Source organism: Miscanthus floridulus, chromosome 2 (assembly GCF_019320115.1).
Source record: "Miscanthus floridulus cultivar M001 chromosome 2, ASM1932011v1, whole genome shotgun sequence".
NCBI lineage: Eukaryota > Viridiplantae > Streptophyta > Magnoliopsida > Poales > Poaceae > Miscanthus > Miscanthus floridulus.
This window is the reverse complement of record NC_089581.1, coordinates 89981912-89987881: the sequence shown is the minus strand read 5'-3', so window position 1 is coordinate 89987881 and position 5970 is coordinate 89981912.

Below are 5970 nucleotides of genomic sequence, written 5' to 3'. Positions count from 1 at the left end.
CCATCATAGGCTACAGATCTAGAGCTCAAGGTGACTCAGTAATAGGCACCAGAGGGGACTAAGGGTGACTGGTTGGGGTTGGCCACAACGAGCACGTGCTTGCGGCCATGGTGGGCACACATGGTACAGATGTGTGTTCCATCACCGATGAAGCGGTAGTGGTTAAACGGATGGTGGCTCTAGCTTCTAGGACCTACAGTGAAGAACGAATGAGGGAGAGAGAGTAGAGATTCATGGGTTGTGGCTGGCCATGGGTGAGCTTGTGCTCGGTGGTGCACCGTGGCCATGGCAGCGATGAGGGCACGATAATGTGGCCTCACCGGTGCTTGTCTAGTGGCGCTAGCTGCTTGGGAAGGTGGAGCAGCTCACAATGGAGCTACGTGCGAGGTGGATTAGGTGATGGTGCGGTGGTGATAATGCGCTTGGCAAGCGACTACGCGGTGGTGGCGGCACTGCGCTATGCTCTGCTCTAGAGCCATGCGCAAGCGAGATGGAGAGGGCGAGAGAGTGAATGAGCACGTGAGAGCAAGGGCGACCGAGTGCTCACTTTTGTGGCACAGCAGGGTGGGCTGACACCGGTGTATGGCCACCACGCGGCGCACATGGCCTGCGCTGGTCAGCCACGACGCGCGCGGCAAGGCCGGTTTCAGTTCAGATGAAACCATCTGAAACTCGATTTTTTCTCCACCATAACTCCTAATCCATGGTGAATCAGTGGAAACTGTATTAGTGAAAGTTGTAGAGCTATGTGAGATCTCCAACTTTTTTGTAGGGAGTAACATCTAATTCGTCATGGTTAGCAAGTTACAATGCTCCAAAGTGGTGCACTTGAAACTAAAATCAGCATTTTGGACTTAGCAAAATTTCTAAGTCTAGAAATAGGATTTTGTTGATTCTTGTGAGCCCTATTTGACTATGTTAAGCACTGAATTAGCTCATGACCCTTAAATAAAGTTTGTTCCACATAAGATAAGCTACAACTTTTATTAAGGGTATACTGCCATGGAAATAATCTATGCTATAGTTCAACTTTGGTCAAAGTAGGATCATGGAAAAATGACATTTTGAGTAAACTAGGACTTAGAAGAAAAATTGGCCCATGTCATGAATACAAACATTGTTCCATTTAACATCCTAGACATGTATAAGTTGTTTTTGTGACCTCACAACCATCTCTTGCCTTGGTCACACATAATCACAAGCATATGCATGTATATAATCAACATCACATGTGATAATATGTAAAGAATAAGATGAAATTCCATATGCTCATGCTCATGAATGCTTGGATGATGCTTGTGCTCATGAAATGCAAGTGCCAAATGGAAAGCTGAACACTAGGGTGTTACACGGTGGTACCTATATGTCTCGTGACATGACTTGTGGGCCTGGTGTGTGGTAATGGTTAGGCATTTGGTCCACTCATGCTAGTTGTGCTATCGGCTTTACGTGCTCTCTTGTGATATCTACTTATCACAATTCTATGGCTTGTTCCTATACAACCTTTTGCTCCATGGGAGGACCGGTGGTGGATCTATGAAAATACTCAAATTCGTGCTGCCTTTATCCGGCATTTCTGGCTGCATTTATAGCAAATAGCTGAAAATGCCTAAGTTGGGCTGATCTACTGATTACAAGTCTACTAGCTGTCAAAACTTGTTGGGTGTGTTTGGGAGTTATGCAGGGACTTAGGATGGTTCCTAAGGGCGCTGGTTTATTTTATAGGGCCGACATCGGCATGGTGTCTTTAATTTTAGTTGGTGGGGCTGGTGGGACATTGAATCTTAATTTTAGGGTGTGCCTACGCTTGTTGAATTATTAGACCTATCGTACATCTAACTTTGGTACTGTTCTGATAGTTGCATGTGGGCTTTTATGGCTATTGTACTTTTCTTGGAAAAATTTTGCGAGAGGAAGAAGCTGAGTGACCTCTTTTTTGCTTTTGTGGACACCGATACACGGGTAAGTTTTAGGCTTGTTTTGATATTTGAAGGTCTTTTGTCTTCATATACAATCGTTTAGGCGAAAACATGACATAACATAGGTTGTTACTATCTTGATTGCATTCGGCTTTCGCCTATTGATCCAATTTTATTAACCAGTCAATACAGTTTTGTAGCTTAGCGTTTTTTACAAAATGAGGATGCTGGTTATTGGTAGACACTTGCGCTATCTATTCCTACATTGTAATTCTAGTGCTCTTGGGTGAAAGGGTTGTTGTCGCTGAGGAGCCTTGGGATGCAGCGATTCCTCTCTTTCCTTTCATCGTGTCACCCTTGGATGGAGCTATAGAGCTATGGACAATAGTTTTAGCATGATTGGGGGATGTTACATTTTCACTTGCAGTATCCCCCAATCTGCACTTTTCGCAATCATTCTTCCTCAGCCTGTTTATTACTGTGGGACCTAGCGCTTGGCGATAATCAGGCGCCTATTGCTCTCCAACCGCATGTTCTTTCATCTCTATGTATTCTCTTATAGTATCTAGGTCTCATGAGCTTTTGATTTGTTACTGTACAACCTTTTGCTCCAAGGGCAAAAAGGCTTTGGAACTACTATACCAGCTAATCTGAGATGCTGCCTATTCTCTATGTTTGGGGCTGCTCTAATCATAGCGGTGCTATTGTCATCTATTCTACTTCTAGATACTACTCTAATGTCCATATGTTGTGGCTTGATGTTGGCTCTAGGCACCCTTGCCTCCCTTTTATAGGGCCATCAAGAGTATGCCTTCTTTACTTATGGTTGTTGGGGTAGGTGGTAGTATTTACTTGAAAGGATGATGTGGGTTTAATGATCTCTTCTAGGGTGCTTTTGCTTTGCTTGTGTTTTTTTATGCTAGTGGACTCTTTTCCCTTTGCTATTGGCTTTTTAGCCTTGTTGGGCGTGTGTTAGCATGGGTGCTTTCATCGTTTGGCCCTTTTGTGCTTTTGTGTTGTTGAGAATAAGTAATGAGTCTGTAGGCTTCTGTTACTTTATCCCCCTTTTTTCCTAGGGGTTGATGTCCTTAGAGAGCCCACTAGCTATCATCGCTTTGCCCTCTCATTTTTTTGGAGAGTCAAAACCCATAGTGAGCCCTTAGGCTATCGACGCTTTGCCCTCTTGCCTTTCCGAAGAGTCAAAACCCATAGTGAGCCCTTAGGCCATCGATGCTTTGCCCTCTCACCTTTTTGGAGAGTCAAAACCCATAGTGAGCCCTTAGGCTTTCATTGCTTTGCCCTCTCGCTTTTTTGGAGGGTCGAAGTCCATAGTTAGGTCGTAGGCTTTCATCGTTTCACCCTCTTGGTTTTTGGAGGGTCGAAGTCTATAATGAGCTTGTAGGCTTTCATTGCTTTGTCCTCTCACTTTTCATAGGGTCAAAGTCTGCCATTAACCCATAGGCTTTCTTGGTTGTGAGGCCTACTCAAAGGTTTGTTGTGAAGAGCTTAGGTAGAGCAACCTCTTACCTGCGGTTGATGCTGTCGATACGCAAGCTCTACACAGGCTTGTTTCGACCTTTAGTTTTTTTGTGCTTTTGTATCAGGGAAAATGGAAATGTTATTGACTTAACGGGGTACAAAGGATTGCCTCATTAAAAAATATCACACCATTTCACAAGGGCGTCCCTTGTGAGGAAAAAGAGTGCAACCCCCTTTATTCTATCAAAACTAAATAAAAAAAGAGAACTAAAAATTACAGACAAATACATACAGACTATGTCAGGTTCTACCGATTATGGGTAAAACTATCATAGATTCTCTACATCACAAGTGTGATATGTTTTGACACATTCATCATTTAGTAGACGAAAGGTTCCTGGCTTGATCATGCTTGCCACAATGAAAGGTCCATACCATTGTGACTGCAACTTCCCTTGCTTGTCTGGATGACCAATCAGAACTAGATCTCCTAGAGTAATGTTTTTATAGATGACTTTTTTGTCCCTCCATGATTTCGTCTCTACATGATACTTATCAAGGTTATGGGCTGCTTGTAGCCTTGCATCTTCTATAGCCTCGATTTAGATATAACGTTGTACCGGTGTTGTGGCTATTACTTCGGTGCGGAACGACCCTAGCTTCATCTCCTCTAGGGTGATAGCTTCTTTGCCATATAGCAGGCAAAATAGAGTGAAACCAGTGGTCCTGGTGCACAAAATGTTGCGCCCTAGACTGATGTTGTAAGTTCCTGTGCCCATTTTTGTCTCGGCAAATCGAACAATGACTTGGATATTGCGGTAAATATTAGGCCATTTGCCTTTTTGACTGCGCCATTGTTTTGAGGGTGGTTGATTGATGCGAAAGTGAGTTTGATATTGAGCTCACCATAGAAGTTTCTAAAGTCTATGCCATCAAACGACTTTCCATTATCCACTGTTACGTACACCAATACACCGAATTGGCAGATAATCCTTTGCCAGACAAAATTGATTAGAGTGCCTGATGTTATCTTTACAAGTGCCTTTGCCTCTATCCACTTGGTGAAATACTATAGTGCTACTGTTGTGAACGGGGTTTCCTGGTGCTGGTGGAAGCGGTCCAACTATATCGACTCCCCATCTCTATAATGGCCATGTTGGGATGATAGACTTGGTCAGATTTGTAGGCGTAATCTGCTTCTTTGCGAACATCTGGCATTTTTTGCATGTGCGGACCAATTGCTTAGCATCTTTCGCTGCTGATGGCTAATAGAAAACTTGCCATATCACACTATGCGCAATTTCATGTGGACCTCTATGTGCACCGCATGAACTGGCGTGAATCTCATTTAGGAGTTCGATGCCTTGTTGCTTGCTGATGCACTTGAGCAATGGAGCTACGATCCCGCTTCTATATAGTTCTGAACCGATCACTGAAAATAGTTTTGTTTTGGCATTCATCCTTTCCATTTCTTGCTTGGTTGTTTGATTGTAACTTCTAGTTAGGAAAGCGAAAATTGGGGACCTCCAATCTTCACTGGTGATTGCATGTACCGCCACCAGGTGGCCTTCTTCTTTTATTTACTTGGCTATCAATACTTGGAAAAATACATTGGGAGGCAACTATGCATTATGGGCGGCTGCTTTTGCCAATTCATCAGCTTCTACATTTTTGGCCCTTGGTATGTGGTGCAATGTGAAACCTACGAAATGTTTCTCCATTCTCCTTATGGCTGCCAGATACCTTACAAATTCGGACTCCTTGGCCACAAAATTCTTTTTGATGTGCCCCACTATCACCTGAGAATCTAACTTGATGATACATCTACGTATTCCGAGTGCTCTTAGCTTTTGGAGTCCAAGTATCATAGCCTCGTATTCGGTGTTGTTGTTCATGGATAAGAACTCTAGCCTAGCCGCATACCATAGCCTTGAGCCTGATGGTTGTGTCAAGATGGCTGAGACTCCTATGCTAGCTGTATCCCATGCGCCATCACAATGTACTATCCATTCTAGCTCCTCAAACTTCACAGTGGTGTCGAAAGTGAACGGCGTCCAATCGGCAATGAAATCGGCCAATACCTACGACTTGATGGCTGATCTATGCTCAAAATCTTCGATATACTCATTTAGCTCCATGGCCCATTTGTTGATGCGTTTGATTGCTTCGGTGTTATGGAAGAGAGCTTCTAGCGGTTGTGCCGATAGGTCTCTGATGCGGTGCACTTGAAAGTAGTGCTTCAACTTTCTTGAGGCCATAATGATAGTATATGCTATTTTCTCGAGCTCCGTGTAATTCAGTTTGGCTCTCGACAATGCCTCAGAAACAAAATATATGGGGAACTGCTTTAGTTAGTTCTTATGCTCCTTCTCCTCTACTGAGACTGCACTAACTATAGTAGGTGAAGCTGCCAGATAGAGCAATAGAGCTGCTCTTGGTGATGGCCTGGACAAGGTTGTGAGCTTAGTTAGGTACTGCTTTAGGTCGTCGAAAGCTTCCTGCTGTTCGGGACCCCAATCGAACAAATCTAAATTCCAAAGAGTTTTGAAGAATGGTAATCCCTTTTTGGCTA